The sequence below is a fragment of the Lutjanus erythropterus genome, chromosome 15 (genome assembly GCF_056507025.1).
Source record: "Lutjanus erythropterus isolate fLutEry1 chromosome 15, fLutEry1.hap2, whole genome shotgun sequence".
Lineage (NCBI taxonomy): Eukaryota > Metazoa > Chordata > Actinopteri > Lutjaniformes > Lutjanidae > Lutjanus > Lutjanus erythropterus.
In genome coordinates this window covers 1,365,453-1,386,951 of record NC_139331.1, presented here as the reverse complement: position 1 = coordinate 1,386,951, position 21,499 = coordinate 1,365,453, and the positions used below count along the sequence as shown (strand labels likewise).

General features: G+C 51.4%; 14 non-coding genes across 14 annotated transcripts; 4 read left to right on the top strand and 10 right to left on the bottom strand.

The window, feature by feature from the left end:
- The first annotated feature begins 472 nt into the window (after nt 1–472).
- Nucleotides 473–544, top strand: trnad-guc (transfer RNA aspartic acid (anticodon GUC)). The gene has a single exon. It is a non-coding gene; the product is annotated as a tRNA-Asp (tRNA).
- Nucleotides 545–749: 205 nt separating this feature from the next.
- Nucleotides 750–822, bottom strand: trnav-cac (transfer RNA valine (anticodon CAC)). Its single transcript has one exon. It is a non-coding gene; the product is annotated as a tRNA-Val (tRNA).
- A 1,088-nt stretch (nt 823–1,910) lies between these two features.
- trnav-aac (transfer RNA valine (anticodon AAC)) lies at nt 1,911–1,983 on the bottom strand. The gene has a single exon. It is a non-coding gene; the product is annotated as a tRNA-Val (tRNA).
- A 1,488-nt stretch (nt 1,984–3,471) lies between these two features.
- trnav-cac (transfer RNA valine (anticodon CAC)) lies at nt 3,472–3,544 on the bottom strand. The gene has a single exon. It is a non-coding gene; the product is annotated as a tRNA-Val (tRNA).
- A 1,085-nt stretch (nt 3,545–4,629) lies between these two features.
- trnav-aac (transfer RNA valine (anticodon AAC)) lies at nt 4,630–4,702 on the bottom strand. The gene has a single exon. It is a non-coding gene; the product is annotated as a tRNA-Val (tRNA).
- Nucleotides 4,703–5,914: 1,212 nt separating this feature from the next.
- On the top strand, nt 5,915–5,986 carry trnad-guc (transfer RNA aspartic acid (anticodon GUC)). Its single transcript has one exon. It is a non-coding gene; the product is annotated as a tRNA-Asp (tRNA).
- A 213-nt stretch (nt 5,987–6,199) lies between these two features.
- trnav-cac (transfer RNA valine (anticodon CAC)) lies at nt 6,200–6,272 on the bottom strand. The gene has a single exon. It is a non-coding gene; the product is annotated as a tRNA-Val (tRNA).
- Nucleotides 6,273–7,357: 1,085 nt separating this feature from the next.
- Nucleotides 7,358–7,430, bottom strand: trnav-aac (transfer RNA valine (anticodon AAC)). The gene has a single exon. It is a non-coding gene; the product is annotated as a tRNA-Val (tRNA).
- Nucleotides 7,431–8,640: 1,210 nt separating this feature from the next.
- trnad-guc (transfer RNA aspartic acid (anticodon GUC)) lies at nt 8,641–8,712 on the top strand. The gene has a single exon. It is a non-coding gene; the product is annotated as a tRNA-Asp (tRNA).
- A 213-nt stretch (nt 8,713–8,925) lies between these two features.
- On the bottom strand, nt 8,926–8,998 carry trnav-cac (transfer RNA valine (anticodon CAC)). The gene has a single exon. It is a non-coding gene; the product is annotated as a tRNA-Val (tRNA).
- Nucleotides 8,999–10,083: 1,085 nt separating this feature from the next.
- On the bottom strand, nt 10,084–10,156 carry trnav-aac (transfer RNA valine (anticodon AAC)). The gene has a single exon. It is a non-coding gene; the product is annotated as a tRNA-Val (tRNA).
- A 2,276-nt stretch (nt 10,157–12,432) lies between these two features.
- trnav-aac (transfer RNA valine (anticodon AAC)) lies at nt 12,433–12,505 on the bottom strand. The gene has a single exon. It is a non-coding gene; the product is annotated as a tRNA-Val (tRNA).
- A 1,210-nt stretch (nt 12,506–13,715) lies between these two features.
- On the top strand, nt 13,716–13,787 carry trnad-guc (transfer RNA aspartic acid (anticodon GUC)). Its single transcript has one exon. It is a non-coding gene; the product is annotated as a tRNA-Asp (tRNA).
- A 213-nt stretch (nt 13,788–14,000) lies between these two features.
- trnav-cac (transfer RNA valine (anticodon CAC)) lies at nt 14,001–14,073 on the bottom strand. The gene has a single exon. It is a non-coding gene; the product is annotated as a tRNA-Val (tRNA).
- Between the last annotated feature and the right edge of the window lie 7,426 nt (nt 14,074–21,499).

Below are 21,499 nucleotides of genomic sequence, written 5' to 3'. Positions count from 1 at the left end.
AGCAAGGCGGTGAGAGAAGCGAAGCGACAGTACTCTGAGAGACTTCACCAGCGGCTCCCGGCTAACGACCGTGCTTGACAAGACACCACTGTCGTTGGGCTCATCTCCGGTGGGGTTGAGTCTGCCTACAGGTGGGAGGCTGACCATCCGATGACCTGGTGCGGGCAGCGCAACGTGGAGCTACAAGCTCTAAAGACAGCACAGATGGTTGTGTATTTCAGACAGAGCGCCTTCCCATCCAACCATCATCCTGTGAGACTCCCCAGTCGGCACTGTGGACTCCTTGCGCTTCCTGGACGCCACCATCACCCAGGACCTCAAGGGGGAGCTCAACATCAGCTGAAGATCAGGAAAAAATGCCTGGCCGTCCTTCTACGTGTTAAAGGCCTCCTTGCATGTTTCCGTATATTCCCCCTAAGTGCTGGAACAGCGCCACCAGCCGGTTTACAGGCCAAGCAGGGCGCTGCGGGGTTCCTCGTTAGTATAGTGGACAGTATCTCCGCCTGTCACGCGGAAGACCGGGGTTCGATTCCCCGACGGGGAGGTTTTCCTTTTCCCGCAGCTGCCTACTGCTCACCAGAGAGGGCAAAAGTTGCTGCCGCCCCGTGTCCTTTTGTCCAAGTGAGGGCATAGGCCGCTGCGCCTATCAACAAACAGCAGCGGTTTCCTTGGACTGGCGCTGAGCACCGTGCGGGCGTGTGACGATGTGACTGACCACAGCTTGGCCTGAATGCCCAAGCAAAGAAGAGTGTTTCCGCCCGGTTTCGAACCGGGGACCTTTCGCGTGTGAGGCGAACGTGATAACCACTACACTACGGAAACATGCCTGAAGACCGGCCTGGCTCGTACCCGCGTACACGCGCCTGCTCAGCGAGCGGCAAAACCTGCCGACCGCCGTGATGAAGAGGGAGCTGAGCCGGTAGGCAAAGTTTTCCATTTAGCGGCCGATATACGCGGCTGCCCTCACCTATGGTCATGGGCTTTTGGGTGGTGACCAAAATGATGGGGCTGCGAATAAAAGTGGCTGAAATGAGTTTCCTCCTCAGGGTGGCTTGGCTCAGCCTCACGTACAGGGTGAGGCTGAGCCAAGCCACCCGTAAGGAGATCGGAGTAGAAACGCTGCACCTTTTGCGTCGAAAGGAGCCAGTGGAGGGGGTTCGGGCGTCTGACTAGGATGCCTCCTGGACGTCTTCGTCTGGAGGTTTTGCCGGGCACGTCCAACTGGGAGGAGACGCTGGGGTCGAGCCAGAAGTCGCCGGAGGGATCCCGCATCTCATCTGGCCTGGGAATGCCTCGGGGGCGACCCCACCGGAGGGAGCCGGAAAGCGTTGCTGGGGAGAGGGACGTCTGGAGCACCCCGCTTAGCCTGCTGCCACCGCACACTGACCCCGGACGAACGGAGGAAAATGCCCGGATGGATGGAGAGGGGACGAGGGGTTTTAAACTGGATTCGGTCACACTTGCTGTCTCGGGGATTGGAGTGACAGTAACTGCTGCAGGCACGGGACCGTGAAGGTCTACTGTATTTGAAACGCTCCTTGAGCGGGGATCTGGCCATTCGTAGACAAAGGTCGGCTCTGGCCTTGTTCCAGCCCTCCTGTCGTCGGGGCAAAAACAACAGCAGCAACAACAAAGAAAGATGCAAGCAGCTGAGCAGGGGGGAAAAAACAAAGAAAAACAAAACAAAAGCAGAAAGTTGGCCAAGCAGGAACAGGCAATGTGCTCTAAGTTAAAGACATTTGGCAGAAGGCTGACCGTAGGGAAGGAGGGAAGTCGCTAGTCCCTGTCCGCTTTCTTCGTTGTCTCCAGAGAGATAAACGGCCGCGATTCATATTGTTTCGTGCTCTGCGTCGCCGGGGGTACTGATGACTTTGCCGCGTGCTTTTTGTGGAAGCACCAATAGCAAAGACTGTTTCCGCCCGGTTTCGAACCGGGGACCTTTCGCGTGTTAGGCGAACGTGATGACCACTACACTACGGAAACCAGGCGCCAACTTGCCACCTGTGCACGCGTGCCGCCGAAGCGACCTGTGTGCTGACCCGCAAACGTTTACAATGCCAGGCAACACGGTCATTTTACGTGTCGAGGATAGCCTTTTTTTTTTTTTTTTTTTTTTTTTTTTTCTCTCCTCCCTTTCACACGAAGGATCCCTACCCATCAATAGCGCTACTGGTTGCTGAAGTTGTTCAGTCAAAGCCTTCTCCTCCCCCGGCGTCTTTGCGTCCTTCGCGCCGGTCGGCGTTCACATGCCACCGCAGGCCAACGTGTAGGGGGCACGGGGCAAGCTTTCCGACCGGGTACCGCCTTCGGAGCGGACAAGCCCGGGCGCGGTAGTGATTGTCCGCGGCAACTTTAACAAAGGTAATCTAAGTCATAAACTTCCCAAATACAGAGCGTCTATGAAATGTACGACCAGAGAGGAGAATGCTTTGAATCGTTGTGTCGCCGCAATCGGATGCGCCTATCACAGCGTCCCGCACGCTGTACAGGGACACTCTGACCACGTCGTGGTCCACCCGGTCCCTGCACACGGGCCGAAATTAAAAGCTCTCCACAGCGGCTGTGAGGACAGCAAAGAAGTTGAACGGCGAAGCCGTGGAGGAGCCTGGACTTGGGGCTTGGACTGCCCCGACTGGTATGTTTTCAGGACTGCTACCGACAGCCTGGGTGAGGACGTAGAGACTGCGACGTCTTGCAACGGCTTCTGGGAAGACTTTAGGTTTAGCAAGGCGGTGAGAGAAGCGAAGCGACAGTACTCTGAGAGACTTCACCAGCGGCTCCCGGCTAACGACCGTGCTTGACAAGACACCACTGTCGTTGGGCTCATCTCCGGTGGGGTTGAGTCTGCCTACAGGTGGGAGGCTGACCATCCGATGACCTGGTGCGGGCAGCGCAACGTGGAGCTACAAGCTCTAAAGACAGCACAGATGGTTGTGTATTTCAGACAGAGCGCCTTCCCATCCAACCATCATCCTGTGAGACTCCCCAGTCGGCACTGTGGACTCCTTGCGCTTCCTGGACGCCACCATCACCCAGGACCTCAAGGGGGAGCTCAACATCAGCTGAAGATCAGGAAAAAATGCCTGGCCGTCCTTCTACGTGTTAAAGGCCTCCTTGCATGTTTCCGTATATTCCCCCTAAGTGCTGGAACAGCGCCACCAGCCGGTTTACAGGCCAAGCAGGGCGCTGCGGGGTTTTTGTTAGTATAGTGGACAGTATCTCCGCCTGTCACGCGGAAGACCGGGGTTCGATTCCCCGACGGGGAGGTTTTCCTTTTCCCGCAGCTGCCTACTGCTCACCAGAGAGGGCAAAAGTTGCTGCCGCCCCGTGTCCTTTTGTCCAAGTGAGGGCATAGGCCGCTGCGCCTATCAACAAACAGCAGCGGTTTCCTTGGACTGGCGCTGAGCACCGTGCGGGCGTGTGACGATGTGACTGACCACAGCTTGGCCTGAATGCCCAAGCAAAGAAGAGTGTTTCCGCCCGGTTTCGAACCGGGGACCTTTCGCGTGTGAGGCGGACGTGATAACGACTACACTACGGAAACATGCCTGAAGACCGGCCTGGCTCGTACCCGCGTACACGCGCCTGCTCAGCGAGCGGCAAAACCTGCCGACCGCCGTGATGAAGAGGGAGCTGAGCCGGTAGGCAAAGTTTTCCATTTAGCGGCCGATATACGCGGCTGCCCTCAACTATGGTCATGGGCTTTTGGGTGGTGACCAAAATGATGGGGCTGCGAATAAAAGTGGCTGAAATGAGCTTCCTCCTCAGGGTGGCTTGGCTCAGCCTCACGTACAGGGTGAGGAGGGCCGACATCCGTAAGGAGATCGGAGTAGAAACGCTGCACCTTTTGCGTCGAAAGGAGCCAGTGGAGGGGGTTCGGGCGTCTGACTAGGATGCCTCCTGGACGTCTTCGTCTGGAGGTTTTGCCGGGCACGTCCAACTGGGAGGAGACGCTGGGGTCGAGCCAGAAGTCGCCGGAGGGATCCCGCATCTCATCTGGCCTGGGAATGCCTCGGGGGCGACCCCACCGGAGGGAGCCGGAAAGCGTTGCTGGGGAGAGGGACGTCTGGAGCACCCCGCTTAGCCTGCTGCCACCGCACACTGACCCCGGACGAACGGAGGAAAATGCCCGGATGGATGGAGAGGGGACGAGGGGTTTTAAACTGGATTCGGTCACACTTGCTGTCTCGGGGATTGGAGTGACAGTAACTGCTGCAGGCACGGGACCGTGAAGGTCTACTGTATTTGAAACGCTCCTTGAGCGGGGATCTGGCCATTCGTAGACAAAGGTCGGCTCTGGCCTTGTTCCAGCCCTCCTGTCGTCGGGGCAAAAACAACAGCAGCAACAACAAAGAAAGATGCAAGCAGCTGAGCAGGGGGGAAAAAACAAAGAAAAACAAAACAAAAGCAGAAAGTTGGCCAAGCAGGAACAGGCAATGTGCTCTAAGTTAAAGACATTTGGCAGAAGGCTGACCGTAGGGAAGGAGGGAAGTCGCTAGTCCCCGTCCGCTTTCTTCGTTGTCTCCAGAGAGATAAACGGCCGCGATTCATATTGTTTCGTGCTCTGCGTCGCCGGGGGTACTGATGACTTTGCCGCGTGCTTTTTGTGGAAGCACCAATAGCAAAGACTGTTTCCGCCCGGTTTCGAACCGGGGACCTTTCGCGTGTTAGGCGAACGTGATGACCACTACACTACGGAAACCAGGCGCCAACTTGCCACCTGTGCACGCGTGCCGCCGAAGCGACCTGTGTGCTGACCCGCAAACGTTTACAATGCCAGGCAACACGGTCATTTTACGTGTCGAGGATAGCCTTTTTTTTTTTTTTTTTTTTTTTTTTTTTCTCTCCTCCCTTTCACACGAAGGATCCCTACCCATCAATAGCGCTACTGGTTGCTGAAGTTGTTCAGTCAAAGCCTTCTCCTCCCCCGGCGTCTTTGCGTCCTTCGCGCCGGTCGGCGTTCACATGCCACCGCAGGCCAACGTGTAGGGGGCACGGGGCAAGCTTTCCGACCGGGTACCGCCTTCGGAGCGGACAAGCCCGGGCGCGGTAGTGATTGTCCGCGGCAACTTTAACAAAGGTAATCTAAGTCATAAACTTCCCAAATACAGAGCGTCTATGAAATGTACGACCAGAGAGGAGAATGCTTTGAATCGTTGTGTCGCCGCAATCGGATGCGCCTATCACAGCGTCCCGCACGCTGTACAGGGACACTCTGACCACGTCGTGGTCCACCCGGTCCCTGCACACGGGCCGAAATTAAAAGCTCTCCACAGCGGCTGTGAGGACAGCAAAGAAGTTGAACGGCGAAGCCGTGGAGGAGCCTGGACTTGGGGCTTGGACTGCCCCGACTGGTATGTTTTCAGGACTGCTACCGACAGCCTGGGTGAGGACGAAGAGACTGCGACGTCTTGCAACGGCTTCTGGGAAGACTTTAGGTTTAGCAAGGCGGTGAGAGAAGCGAAGCGACAGTACTCTGAGAGACTTCACCAGCGGCTCCCGGCTAACGACCGTGCTTGACAAGACACCACTGTCGTTGGGCTCATCTCCGGTGGGGTTGAGTCTGCCTACAGGTGGGAGGCTGACCATCCGATGACCTGGTGCGGGCAGCGCAACGTGGAGCTACAAGCTCTAAAGACAGCACAGATGGTTGTGTATTTCAGACAGAGCGCGTTCCCATCCAACCATCATCCTGTGAGACTCCCCAGTCGGCACTGTGGACTCCTTGCGCTTCCTGGACGCCACCATCACCCAGGACCTCAAGGGGGAGCTCAACATCAGCTGAAGATCAGGAAAAAATGCCTGGCCGTCCTTCTACGTGTTAAAGGCCTCCTTGCATGTTTCCGTATACTCCCCCTAAGTGCTGGAACAGCGCCACCAGCCGGTTTACAGGCCAAGCAGGGCGCTGCGGGGTTCCTCGTTACTATAGTGGACAGTATCTCCGCCTGTCACGCGGAAGACCGGGGTTCGATTCCCCGACGGGGAGGTTTTCCTTTTCCCGCAGCTGCCTACTGCTCACCAGAGAGGGCAAAAGTTGCTGCCGCCCCGTGTCCTTTTGTCCAAGTGAGGGCATAGGCCGCTGCGCCTATCAACAAGCAGCAGCGGTTTCCTTGGACGGCGTACACGGCGCTGAGCACCGTGCGGGCGTGTGACGATGTGACTGACCACAGCTTGGCCTGAATGCCCAAGCAAAGAAGAGTGTTTCCGCCCGGTTTCGAACCAGGGACCTTTCGCGTGTGAGGCGAACGTGATAACCACTACACTACGGAAACATGCCTGAAGACCGGCCTGGCTCGTACCCGCGTACACGCGCCTGCTCAGCGAGCGGCAAAACCTGCCGACCGCCGTGATGAAGAGGGAGCTGAGCCGGTAGGCAAAGTTTTCCATTTAGCGGCCGATATACGCGGCTGCCCTCAACTATGGTCATGGGCTTTTGGGTGGTGACCAAAATGATGGGGCTGCGAATAAAAGTGGCTGAAATGAGCTTCCTCCTCAGGGTGGCTTGGCTCAGCCTCACGTACAGGGTGAGGAGGGCCGACATCCGTAAGGAGATTGGAGTAGAAACGCTGCACCTTTTGCGTCGAAAGGAGCCAGTGGAGGGGGTTCGGGCGTCTGACTAGGATGCCTCCTGGACGTCTTCGTCTGGAGGTTTTGCCGGGCACGTCCAACTGGGAGGAGACGCTGGGGTCGAGCCAGAAGTCGCCGGAGGGATCCCGCATCTCATCTGGCCTGGGAATGCCTCGGGGGCGACCCCACCGGAGGGAGCCGGAAAGCGTTGCTGGGGAGAGGGACGTCTGGAGCACCCCGCTTAGCCTGCTGCCACCGCACACTGACCCCGGACGAACGGAGGAAAATGCCCGGATGGATGGAGAGGGGACGAGGGGTTTTAAACTGGATTCGGTCACACTTGCTGTCTCGGGGATTGGAGTGACAGTAACTGCTGCAGGCACGGGACCGTGAAGGTCTACTGTATTTGAAACGCTCCTTGAGCGGGGATCTGGCCATTCGTAGACAAAGGTCGGCTCTGGCCTTGTTCCAGCCCTCCTGTCGTCGGGGCAAAAACAACAGCAGCAACAACAAAGAAAGATGCAAGCAGCTGAGCAGGGGGGAAAAAACAAAGAAAAACAAAACAAAAGCAGAAAGTTGGCCAAGCAGGAACAGGCAATGTGCTCTAAGTTAAAGACATTTGGCAGAAGGCTGACCGTAGGGAAGGAGGGAAGTCGCTAGTCCCCGTCCGCTTTCTTCGTTGTCTCCAGAGAGATAAACGGCCGCGATTCATATTGTTTCGTGCTCTGCGTCGCCGGGGGTACTGATGACTTTGCCGCGTGCTTTTTGTGGAAGCACCAATAGCAAAGACTGTTTCCGCCCGGTTTCGAACCGGGGACCTTTCGCGTGTTAGGCGAACGTGATGACCACTACACTACGGAAACCAGGCGCCAACTTGCCACCTGTGCACGCGTGCCGCCGAAGCGACCTGTGTGCTGACCCGCAAACGTTTACAATGCCAGGCAACACGGTCATTTTACGTGTCGAGGATAGCCTTTTTTTTTTTTTTTTTTTTTTTTTTTCTCTCCTCCCTTTCACACGAAGGATCCCTACCCATCAATAGCGCTACTGGTTGCTGAAGTTGTTCAGTCAAAGCCTTCTCCTCCCCCGGCGTCTTTGCGTCCTTCGCGCCGGTCGGCGTTCACATGCCACCGCAGGCCAACGTGTAGGGGGCACGGGGCAAGCTTTCCGACCGGGTACCGCCTTCGGAGCGGACAAGCCCGGGCGCGGTAGTGATTGTCCGCGGCAACTTTAACAAAGGTAATCTAAGTCATAAACTTCCCAAATACAGAGCGTCTATGAAATGTACGACCAGAGAGGAGAATGCTTTGAATCGTTGTGTCGCCGCAATCGGATGCGCCTATCACAGCGTCCCGCACGCTGTACAGGGACACTCTGACCACGTCGTGGTCCACCCGGTCCCTGCACACGGGCCGAAATTAAAAGCTCTCCACAGCGGCTGTGAGGACAGCAAAGAAGTTGAACGGCGAAGCCGTGGAGGAGCCTGGACTTGGGGCTTGGACTGCCCCGACTGGTATGTTTTCAGGACTGCTACCGACAGCCTGGGTGAGGACGTAGAGACTGCGACGTCTTGCAACGGCTTCTGGGAAGACTTTAGGTTTAGCAAGGCGGTGAGAGAAGCGAAGCGACAGTACTCTGAGAGACTTCACCAGCGGCTCCCGGCTAACGACCGTGCTTGACAAGACACCACTGTCGTTGGGCTCATCTCCGGTGGGGTTGAGTCTGCCTACAGGTGGGAGGCTGACCATCCGATGACCTGGTGCGGGCAGCGCAACGTGGAGCTACAAGCTCTAAAGACAGCACAGATGGTTGTGTATTTCAGACAGAGCGCCTTCCCATCCAACCATCATCCTGTGAGACTCCCCAGTCGGCACTGTGGACTCCTTGCGCTTCCTGGACGCCACCATCACCCAGGACCTCAAGGGGGAGCTCAACATCAGCTGAAGATCAGGAAAAAATGCCTGGCCGTCCTTCTACGTGTTAAAGGCCTCCTTGCATGTTTCCGTATACTCCCCCTAAGTGCTGGAACAGCGCCACCAGCCGGTTTACAGGCCAAGCAGGGCGCTGCGGGGTTCCTCGTTAGTATAGTGGACAGTATCTCCGCCTGTCACGCGGAAGACCGGGGTTCGATTCCCCGACGGGGAGGTTTTCCTTTTCCCGCAGCTGCCTACTGCTCACCAGAGAGGGCAAAAGTTGCTGCCGCCCCGTGTCCTTTTGTCCAAGTGAGGGCATAGGCCGCTGCGCCTATCAACAAGCAGCAGCGGTTTCCTTGGACGGCGTACACGGCGCTGAGCACCGTGCGGGCGTGTGACGATGTGACTGACCACAGCTTGGCCTGAATGCCCAAGCAAAGAAGAGTGTTTCCGCCCGGTTTCGAACCGGGGACCTTTCGCGTGTGAGGCGAACGTGATAACCACTACACTACGGAAACATGCCTGAAGGCCGGCCTGGCTCGTACCCGCGTACACGCGCCTGCTCAGCGAGCGGCAAAACCTGCCGACCGCCGTGATGAAGAGGGAGCTGAGCCGGTAGGCAAAGTTTTCCATTTAGCGGCCGATATACGCGGCTGCCCTCACCTATGGTCATGGGCTTTTGGGTGGTGACCAAAATGATGGGGCTGCGAATAAAAGTGGCTGAAATGAGCTTCCTCCTCAAGGTGGCTTGGCTCAGCCTCACGTACAGGGTGAGGAGGGCCGACATCCGTAAGGAGATCGGAGTAGAAACGCTGCACCTTTTGCGTCGAAAGGAGCCAGTGGAGGGGGTTCGGGCGTCTGACTAGGATGCCTCCTGGACGTCTTCGTCTGGAGGTTTTGCCGGGCACGTCCAACTGGGAGGAGACGCTGGGGTCGAGCCAGAAGTCGCCGGAGAGATCCCGCATCTCATCTGGCCTGGGAATGCCTCGGGGGCGACCCCACCGGAGGGAGCCGGAAAGCGTTGCTGGGGAGAGGGACGTCTGGAGCACCCCGCTTAGCCTGCTGCCACCGCACACTGACCCCGGACGAACGGAGGAAAATGCCCGGATGGATGGAGAGGGGACGAGGGGTTTTAAACTGGATTCGGTCACACTTGCTGTCTCGGGGATTGGAGTGACAGTAACTGCTGCAGGCACGGGACCGTGAAGGTCTACTGTATTTGAAACGCTCCTTGAGCGGGGATCTGGCCATTCGTAGACAAAGGTCGGCTCTGGCCTTGTTCCAGCCCTCCTGTCGTCGGGGCAAAAACAACAGCAGCAACAACAAAGAAAGATGCAAGCAGCTGAGCAGGGGGGAAAAAACAAAGAAAAACAAAACAAAAGCAGAAAGTTGGCCAAGCAGGAACAGGCAATGTGCTCTAAGTTAAAGACATTTGGCAGAAGGCTGACCGTAGGGAAGGAGGGAAGTCGCTAGTCCCCGTCCGCTTTCTTCGTTGTCTCCAGAGAGATAAACGGCCGCGATTCATATTGTTTCGTGCTCTGCGTCGCCGGGGGTACTGATGACTTTGCCGCGTGCTTTTTGTGGAAGCACCAATAGCAAAGACTGTTTCCGCCCGGTTTCGAACCGGGGACCTTTCGCGTGTTAGGCGAACGTGATGACCATTACACTACGGAAACCAGGCGCCAACTTGCCACCTGTGCACGCGTGCCGCCGAAGCGACCTGTGTGCTGACCCGCAAACGTTTACAATGCCAGGCAACACGGTCATTTTACGTGTCGAGGATAGCCTTTTTTTTTTTTTTTTTTTTTTTTTTTTTCTCTCCTCCCTTTCACACGAAGGATCCCTACCCATCAATAGCGCTACTGGTTGCTGAAGTTGTTCAGTCAAAGCCTTCTCCTCCCCCGGCGTCTTTGCGTCCTTCGCGCCGGTCGGCGTTCACATGCCACCGCAGGCCAACGTGTAGGGGGCACGGGGCAAGCTTTCCGACCGGGTACCGCCTTCGGAGCGGACAAGCCCGGGCGCGGTAGTGATTGTCCGCGGCAACTTTAACAAAGGTAATCTAAGTCATAAACTTCCCAAATACAGAGCGTCTATGAAATGTACGACCAGAGAGGAGAATGCTTTGAATCGTTGTGTCGCCGCAATCGGATGCGCCTATCACAGCGTCCCGCACGCTGTACAGGGACACTCTGACCACGTCGTGGTCCACCCGGTCCCTGCACACGGGCCGAAATTAAAAGCTCTCCACAGCGGCTGTGAGGACAGCAAAGAAGTTGAACGGCGAAGCCGTGGAGGAGCCTGGACTTGGGGCTTGGACTGCCCCGACTGGTATGTTTTCAGGACTGCTACCGACAGCCTGGGTGAGGACGTAGAGACTGCGACGTCTTGCAACGGCTTCTGGGAAGACTTTAGGTTTAGCAAGGCGGTGAGAGAAGCGAAGCGACAGTACTCTGAGAGACTTCACCAGTGGCTCCCGGCTAACGACCGTGCTTGACAAGACACCACTGTCGTTGGGCTCATCTCCGGTGGGGTTGAGTCTGCCTACAGGTGGGAGGCTGACCATCCGATGACCTGGTGCGGGCAGCGCAACGTGGAGCTACAAGCTCTAAAGACAGCACAGATGGTTGTGTATTTCAGACAGAGCGCCTTCCCATCCAACCATCATCCTGTGAGACTCCCCAGTCGGCACTGTGGACTCCTTGCGCTTCCTGGACGCCACCATCACCCAGGACCTCAAGGGGGAGCTCAACATCAGCTGAAGATCAGGAAAAAATGCCTGGCCGTCCTTCTACGTGTTAAAGGCCTCCTTGCATGTTTCCGTATACTCCCCCTAAGTGCTGGAACAGCGCCACCAGCCGGTTTACAGGCCAAGCAGGGCGCTGCGGGGTTCCTCGTTAGTATAGTGGACACTATCTCCGCCTGTCACGCGGAAGACCGGGGTTCGATTCCCCGACGTGGAGGTTTTCCTTTTCCCGCAGCTGCCTACTGCTCACCAGAGAGGGCAAAAGTTGCTGCCGCCCCGTGTCCTTTTGTCCAAGTGAGGGCATAGGCCGCTGCGCCTATCAACAAGCAGCAGCGGTTTCCTTGGACGGCGTACACGGCGGGGGGTACACAGGGTGAGGCTGAGCCAAGCCACCCGTAAGGAGATCGGAGTAGAAACGCTGCACCTTTTGCGTCGAAAGGAGCCAGTGGAGGGGGTTTGGGCGTCTGACTAGGATGCCTCCTGGACGTCTTCGTCTGGAGGTTTTGCCGGGCACGTCCAACTGGGAGGAGACGCTGGGGTCGAGCCAGAAGTCGCCGGAGGGATCCCGCATCTCATCTGGCCTGGGAATGCCTCGGGGGCGACCCCACCGGAGGGAGCCGGAAAGCGTTGCTGGGGAGAGGGACGTCTGGAGCACCCCGCTTAGCCTGCTGCCACCGCACACTGACCCCGGACGAACGGAGGAAAATGCCTGGATGGATGGAGAGGGGACGAGGGGTTTTAAACTGGATTCGGTCACACTTGCTGTCTCGGGGATTGGAGTGACAGTAACTGCTGCAGGCACGGGACCGTGAAGGTCTACTGTATTTGAAACGCTCCTTGAGCGGGGATCTGGCCATTCGTAGACAAAGGTCGGCTCTGGCCTTGTTCCAGCCCTCCTGTCGTCGGGGCAAAAACAACAGCAGCAACAACAAAGAAAGATGCAAGCAGCTGAGCAGGGGGAAAAAAACAAAGAAAAACAAAACAAAAGCAGAAAGTTGGCCAAGCAGGAACAGGCAATGTGCTCTAAGTTAAAGACATTTGGCAGAAGGCTGACCGTAGGGAAGGAGGGAAGTCGCTAGTCCCCGTCCGCTTTCTTCGTTGTCTCCAGAGAGATAAACGGCCGCGATTCATATTGTTTCGTGCTCTGCGTCGCCGGGGGTACTGATGACTTTTCCGCGTGCTTTTTGTGGAAGCACCAATAGCAAAGACTGTTTCCGCCCGGTTTCGAACCGGGGACCTTTCGCGTGTTAGGCGAACGTGATGACCACTACACTACGGAAACCAGGCGCCAACTTGCCACCTGTGCACGCGTGCCGCCGAAGCGACCTGTGTGCTGACCCGCAAACGTTTACAATGCCAGGCAACACGGTCATTTTACGTGTCGAGGATAGCCTTTTTTTTTTTTTTTTTTTTTTTTTTTCTCTCCTCCCTTTCACACGAAGGATCCCTACCCATCAATAGCGCTACTGGTTGCTGAAGTTGTTCAGTCAAAGCCTTCTCCTCCCCCGGCGTCTTTGCGTCCTTCGCGCCGGTCGGCGTTCACATGCCACCGCAGGCCAACGTGTAGGGGGCACGGGGCAAGCTTTCCGACCGGGTACCGCCTTCGGAGTGGACAAGCCCGGGCGCGGTAGTGATTGTCCGCGGCAACTTTAACAAAGGTAATCTAAGTCATAAACTTCCCAAATACAGAGCGTCTATGAAATGTACGACCAGAGAGGAGAATGCTTTGAATCGTTGTGTCGCCGCAATCGGATGCGCCTATCACAGCGTCCCGCACGCTGTACAGGGACACTCTGACCACGTCGTGGTCCACCCGGTCCCTGCACACGGGCCGAAATTAAAAGCTCTCCACAGCGGCTGTGAGGACAGCAAAGAAGTTGAACGGCGAAGCCGTGGAGGAGCCTGGACTTGGGGCTTGGACTGCCCCGACTGGTATGTTTTCAGGACTGCTACCGACAGCCTGGGTGAGGATGTAGAGACTGCGACGTCTTGCAACGGCTTCTGGGAAGACTTTAGGTTTAGCAAGGCGGTGAGAGAAGCGAAGCGACAGTACTCTGAGAGACTTCACCAGCGGCTCCCGGCTAACGACCGTGCTTGACAAGACACCACTGTCGTTGGGCTCATCTCCGGTGGGGTTGAGTCTGCCTACAGGTGGGAGGCTGACCATCCGATGACCTGGTGCGGGCAGCGCAACGTGGAGCTACAAGCTCTAAAGACAGCACAGATGGTTGTGTATTTCAGACAGAGCGCCTTCCCATCCAACCATCATCCTGTGAGACTCCCCAGTCGGCACTGTGGACTCCTTGCGCTTCCTGGACGCCACCATCACCCAGGACCTCAAGGGGGAGCTCAACATCAGCTGAAGATCAGGAAAAAATGCCTGGCCGTCCTTCTACGTGTTAAAGGCCTCCTTGCATGTTTCCGTATACTCCCCCTAAGTGCTGGAACAGCGCCACCAGCCGGTTTACAGGCCAAGCAGGGTGCTGCGGGGTTCCTCGTTAGTATAGTGGACAGTATCTCCGCCTGTCACGCGGAAGACCGGGGTTCGATTCCCCGACGGGGAGGTTTTCCTTTTCCCGCAGCTGCCTACTGCTCACCAGAGAGGGCAAAAGTTGCTGCCGCCCCGTGTCCTTTTGTCCAAGTGAGGGCATAGGCCGCTGCGCCTATCAACAAGCAGCAGCGGTTTCCTTGGACGGCGTACACGGCGCTGAGCACCGTGCGGGCGTGTGACGATGTGACTGACCACAGCTTGGCCTGAATGCCCAAGCAAAGAAGAGTGTTTCCCCCCGGTTTCGAACCGGGGACCTTTCGCGTGTGAGGCCAACGTGATAACCACTGCACTATGGAAACATGCCTGAAGGCCAGCCTGGCTCGTACCCGCGTACACGCGCCTGCTCAGAGAGCGGCAAAACCTGCCGACCGCCGTGATGAAGAGGGAGCTGAGCCGGTAGGCAAAGTTTTCCATTTAGCGGCCGATATACGCGGCTGCCCTCACCTATGGTCATGGGCTTTTGGGTGGTGACCAAAATGATGGGGCTGCGAATAAAAGTGGCTGAAATGAGTTTCCTCCTCAGGGTGGCTTGGCTCAGCCTCACGTACAGGGTGAGGCTGAGCCAAGCCACCCGTAAGGAGATCGGAGTAGAAACGCTGCACCTTTTGCGTCGAAAGGAGCCAGTGGAGGGGGTTCGGGCGTCTGACTAGGATGCCTCCTGGACGTCTTCGTCTGGAGGTTTTGCCGGGCACGTCCAACTGGGAGGAGACGCTGGGGTCGAGCCAGAAGTCGCCGGAGGGATCCCGCATCTCATCTGGCCTGGGAATGCCTCGGGGGCGACCCCACCGGAGGGAGCCGGAAAGCGTCTGTCTAAACTTCCTTTGATTTAACGTGTATCTTCATAGCAGCTTTACACTGTAACTGAGACTGAAGTTAGCTTACCCTGGTTTGATTAGCAATTATTGAGTTCATGATATTGAGTTTATCATTTCTAAATTAATATCCATAAATAGTTAAACCACTTTAAACTATTCCATCATAAAAGATTGGACTGGAACTCCTGCCTTTGACGATCTGTCCTTACAGACTGGAAGTAGATTATCCAGGAGATATCAGTATTCCTTCACACTAAATATTATTCAAAAGTGTACCCTTACAGTGATGGAAAAACTATCCACACTCCATTCACTAAAGTACCGTATAAAAATACAAATTCATGGTACTAATTGAATATTTCCATTTTATGCAACTTTATACTACTCCTACTCCACCACATTTCAGAGGGATGTATTGTACTTTTTACTCCAGTATATTTCTCTGTGGCTTTAGTTAACTTAAAAATGACAGTTTTTTATACCCGTCCTGTCCCGTGAAAACCATGTAGGCTTATTCCCAGATGTGTTGATGTTGAACATTTGTGAAAAACTGAATGATGAAGAGTTCCTTTATGTATTGAAAAAACTCTCCTATTTCAGCTAAATAAAATCTTTTAAAGCCTTTTAGATCAGCTGCAAACTACATTTTCACAAAACTGAAAACAGGGACATTTTCTTGACCTTTAACAGGTACATGCTTCTTGCAGGACAGAAATGCTACAAAAATAGGGGACATTTTACTACAGAAGATTTTTTATTTTTCATATTTACAGTACATTTTGCTGATAATACTCACATACTTTTACTCCTGTACATTATTAAATGGCAGTGGAGTATTTGGTAGTGGAGAATACTCCAGAAACACCAGTAGTTATAGTAGTTAAGTTCTTCTTAAGTTCTTCCCATAAATCAGATTAAAATGATCACATTTATTACCTGGTTAGATTTTTTTATTTTGATGACCAAATAATAAACTTAATAACTTAAACTTAATAAAGTTCCCAGCTGTCACAACGTATTAGCATTACCGCAGTGGATGGCGGCGCACAGTGGTGCAGCGGCTTCTTGAGCTCCCGGGACTAAGCCTTTTTTTAAGACCTCTGAGGCCGTCTTCGGCACTAGTGTAGTGCAAAACTTGCATGCAAAGTACAGCACAACCGAACTATTAGACACCCGTGGAAGTTCGGTGATCACAATTTCACTAAAACTGAAATCTGAACTCGGAAGGCGACGGCTCCTGAGGTCAACGGAGTGGCGCAGCTGGGTACGTGGAGTCACGGGCAAAAGGAGACAATGTGCCCGTAAACAAAAGAGAGGAAAGTGGGCAGGCGTGCTAGCCTGGCTAAAGGCTAGCAGGCCGCCGATTCCAACTCTCTTTCTGGCCAACGTCCACTCACTGGACAACAAGGTGGACCTGTTACGTCTGAGGCTGAGTGCTTCTACGGAGATGAGGAACTGTGCTGTTCTCTGCCTCACGGAAACCTGGCTTAATAACAACATGCCTGACTCAGCCTACCAGATCGACAGACTACAGCTCTTCCGGGCGGACCGCGACTGCCGATCGGGCAAAACATGGGGAGGAGGTCTCTGTATCTACGTGAACGAGTGCTAGAGTACGAACTGCGGACTGGTAAAAAGCCACTGCTCTGAGGCGATAGAACTCATGACTGTGAGATGTCGGCTGCACTATCTGCCACAGGAGTTTACCGCGGTGTTTGTCACCATTGTTTACATCCCGCCGGGTGCTAATGCTAATGCTAACGAAGCACTACAGGAGCTACACGACACCATTAGCTTGCTGCAGACGAGGCACCCAGAGCCGTTTTATGTGATTGCAGGGGACTTCAATCATGTGAAACTGACGGACACTCTGCCCAGTTTCTACCAGCACGTCACCTTCCCCACGCGTGGAAACAACACTCTTGACTGCGTGTACAGTAACATCCACGGTGCGTACAGAGCTCTTCCTTGCCCCCACCTTGGCCTCTCCGACCACATCTCCATCCTGCTGGCGCCAACATACTGCCCCTGTTGAGACGGACGGTGATGCAGGTGCAGACTCTGCACCTGCATCACCGTGTGGCATGGCAGCTGCACCGCTGCCGAGAGGAAGGGCCTGCAGAGGGTGGTGAAGGCAGCACAGAGGGTAGTGGGGAGCAGCCTTCCTACCACCCTGGACCTCTACACATCACGATGCAGGGGGAGGGCCCTCCGCATCATGAAGGACCCCACCCACCCCGCTCACCAACTGTTTCAGCCCCTCCCCCTCAGGCAGGCGGCTGAGGAGCATCCAGAGCAGAACCACCAGGCTCAGAAACAGCTTCTTTCCTGAAGCTGTCAGACTGCTGAACTCGAGCCATGCTCTATAGATGATGACCATATATATGAGAGTCCGGGAGGGATCCAAAAGAAACCAAGACCTGAGTCTGCAGGGACATACAGGACGCTCACTGGTCACTTAATTTGGTACAGCCGTAAAATCTAATATAATCAGCTCAGCCATACATTCTGCCTTTATGTTGCCTATAATGTTCAAGGTTTTTACACTATTATAGAGGTGTTGAGTCAATTATGTGTTTTAGCATTGAGGTCATAGTTGCTGGTGGTGTTCTACTGAACTGCCTCATGTATGTAAAGACAGAGTACAAAAAAATTATAAACACCTTAATATAATTATAGTTCAGTACAACATCACTTTAATTAGGACATCAGTGATAAACATGATTAAATTTATGCATTTCCAACTTTGTCAAAAGAAGAACATTACAAACTTCATAAAAGTAGAATTCATGGCAGAGCTGTTTGAATTGCATTAGATTGTACAGGTGTGCCTAATAAATTGGTGTGTACAACCTCCATACAGTGAGGGTGTGTCACTCTCCTAGTCTTGTCATGAACTGGCCTGTCCATCACAGGAGGCTGGGGTGGATTAGGCATAGGACTTGGGGATACAGTATTAGAGGTGCAATAAGATGGGAAGAGACTAATAAATAATTTGGGAGGATACAGAAAGCTGTGTCTGACAGTTACAAACCTTGTTTTTTGGATCCTTTGTAAATATCTGCCTTGCTCGGTCATCACAGTCAGTCTCCCATGGTTTCACACATCAGGTCTTCAACAGAAATACATGAGATAATTATCTATCTGCAGAGTCATTTTACTTTTACTGTTATCACCCACATTCATGCTGCTGGTCGTATCACTGTCACTGAAACTGTCTCTTAACAACGATGTGTGTAATAAATGACTGGGTTAACCAGGAACAACAGTGCTAACTTAGATACAAGTGGCTCATATTATTTACTTCAGCTGCATCAATTGTAATCAAGTAGTTACTAATACAGTCACAGCCTAGTGTTTATCATGTTAACAACAAAGTTAATAACCAGAGATAAACTCTGTATGCCAAACAAATGCCAATAACTGAAATTAAGTTGCAGTTAAACAGGACAGCTAGTATCTGCTTATGGTAAGTTAGCTTGTGAATTTGCGAAGGTTACGTTAGCTTATGTTAACTGTAATTAGAATATAATTTGCTATTATTAAACATGAACAAAAGTGGCTTCATAAAAATATGACTGCTGACTAGATCCATGAGAGGTCAGCTAATGTGTTAAAATGTCAATAAAGGAGTACTTTCATCAACTTACCAGCGACAGTGCTTGAGAAATCCTGAAAATTAATGGTCTTAACTCTCGCTGTTTGGAACTATCTGCTGCTCCATGAACCATGTGACTTTCAACTCTCATATTATGACCTGCATTGTGGTCCCATGTATACACTGTGTATGCGCGAAGAAGATGGAGCCACAGTAGAATGACACCATTAGAAATAAGAAAATAAATAAATAAAATGAAAGAACAACGTAAACAAAGTTATTTTGTTTTTGTTTCCTTGTTTATTTGATTTTTCTTTTCAAGCAGGAGGACAGAGTGAAGGTCCTCAGTCTGCAACAGTCTGACGACATGACAGGAATGTGTTTTAAAATGCCATACAACACTGTGAATTCGTAAACATTTTCATCAGCAAAACTGAAAGGTATGTCACAACATTAAAAACGTTTAAAAGTAAAAATATTTTCTAAGTGTTTAAAAGAAAAAAGTAGACGCATTGTTTTTTTAATTTAATATTTAAACTTTGGATTTACAAAATCTGGAATTCGTATTTAAGGAATAAAAACAATAAAAGTAAGTCAAACATTATGTTAAAACAAAATATAGCTGTATTAATTTTCTTGCCTCTGCACAAGGTAGATGTAAATTCCTGGATTTTAGTTAATTTAAACAAGTTGACATGAATGTACGAATTCTGGAATTCATATTTAATGCTATGGTAAGCAACATTGTTTTGCTATCATTGAGAAATAATTTCATAATAACCTTTTAGCTTATTGTAAATCAAGTGGTCTGAGAGAGAACTAAACACCTCATCGTGACTCTGTTTTCAGCCTTTAGGGAATCTGGCCGGTGATGGTAGACTTAAACCAATAATGTAAAAAACAACTGGAAAAAAACATAAAATGCCTCCATACTGCTCGTCTGATGTAATCCAAGTTCCAATCCACACACCCAGTTCAGACAGTGTGCATGTGCAAACAAACGTGACTCCAAGCTAAAGATCTACAGTGAAGATTCAGGATAAAAACATGGTGTAAAGAACATCTTTTTAGTCAACTGGGGCTTTAGGAGACTTTGATTACACCAGATGAGCAGTGTGGGGGCATTTTGTATTTTTATTCTCTTGTTTTTTACATTTGAAAACTGGTCATCATCCACTTCCATTGTTTGGGAGATTCTGCAACAATGTTTTTCCTGTGAAACTCCAGCATAATTTTGTGGACTAAAAAACTAAACATAACCTTTAATTGGCATGAGACTGAATTTTCAATTTTGGTTGAACTATCCCTTTAAACAGTAGATAATTGCCATTTATTCTGTTACTCTTGTTTGGATAAGTTATAATTAAGTTTGTGTTTGATATTAAGAGCTGTAATAATCTTTATAAATCATTCTGAGTTTCTTATTTCTCTGTTTCAGTTCTACACACAGTTACATGTAGCACAGATCTCCAGTTCTATTATTTCTGTCTACCAACACAGCTCTGTCTGCTGAGCTGCACTGTTTCTGAAAATAATTTTCTAACAGACTCAGGGATGAGCGCAACCTCAGTCTCAGTCTAAATAACACAGCCCTTCACAGATGCTCCGCTACAACGACATCGGTCTCGTCTGCTTCATCTTAAGCAAGAGATCCCTGTCCTTCAAAAAGGCCTGAGAGGATTACTTTTGGTCCCACCCACTGTAAATCAAAATGTGATTGGCGAATTCATTATTGTTAATATATGTTTGCTTTGGCAATATGTTTCCATGCAATAAAGCTCAGTACATTGAAATTGAGAGAGAGAGAGAGAGAGAGAGAGAGAGAGCTAGTTACCAGCTCGGAGCCCGGCTAAATTAGTCCAAAGAAACCCATATGCTTCCAACTACGGTTCAGGGTCAAAAAGCTGGAAAAGGTAACACAGAGAAAGCTAGTATTTCATAAGTCTACAAGAAGTATTCACAGCCATTTGAGAACACACTCTCTCTTTCTATGTGTGTGTGTGTGTGTGTGTGTGTGTGTGTGTGTGTGTGTGTGTGTGGGTGCATGAGTATCAGCTAGTATTTTTGTTATAAAAGTTCATCTCTAGAGTCTTTACCAGGAACAAGTGTATCTTGGCGGCAGTCGTACAGCATCCCGAGGCTGAATGGTCGGCCAAGTGCTGCCACCTCGATCGTTCTGCTGGCTTCAGGGTCCATGTCCGAGTCTAGACTAGAGGAAACAGAAAGTTTGTTAGTTTTCTCCTGTGACTCTCATTAGTCATCTGTTGTCTGGTTCGTCAACCATTGTCTTGTACGGTTGCTGTAACAAAGAGCAGCAACACATTGGTCAGTTAAGAGCATCAGAGTACTTACAGCAGATGTGTGTGTGATCCTTTGAGGCACTGATGGAGTCTCACACATTATATTGTCTCTGAGAGAGAAACGCCCCCAGATCTTTTGTCAATAATAGGAGGCGGCACAGAGGAGGAGCAGGATGATTTCCCAGAAACCAAATGACCAGCAGATTGATTAAAGAAACACCTGTGCTGATAAAGAAATAGCTCAGGGTTTTTTTCTTTGTCTTTCATGTTTACATGTTGGGGTTTTTGAGAAATGGTCTGACTTCTTATCAAGTAAATAAATCATTAAACCCATTTCTGTCCTCTCTTGCAGAATTGCAGAGGGGATTTAGATTACAGTTTTTCTCATTTGCTTTGACTCAGTTCTCCAATGAGAATGACATTTTTCAAGACATTAAGTTCAAATCTCTGAACAACTAGGACAGGGGTCTGCAACCTTTACGATCAAAGGAGCCATTTTTGGCCAAAAAAGGGGGAAAAAATCTGTCTGGAGCCGCAACTATTAAATGCTCTCTTTTTCCTGAAGACTTTTTTTGGCAGCCATAGCTTATGGAGACTGAAGAAGACGAGCCACCATCACAGTTTAGATGAAAAGACACCGAGCCACAGACACAGTCTTTGATATTTTAGTTGATGAAATATTAACACTTTTTTTTAAATTTGGTGTACAACATACTGCAAGAGATTTTTGAGTTTTATCCCCAACTCAAACTTTTACAAACTTTCTGCTGACCTTTAGTTGAGATAAATTAAGATAAATTTGTAGTAAAAGTTAAAGTTTGAGAAAATTGTTTTTCAAAATTAGGTCACAATTAACTGTGAACCTGATTTTATACTATTTTGTTGCCTTAAAATTAAATGGTTTACTTTTTTAAATACAACATTTTGGGGTTTCTAAAATTCAAATATTCAAAGTTGTCTTAAGAAGAAAAGTAAATTATCTCAACAAAACATCAGTAGTTGGTAAAACTTT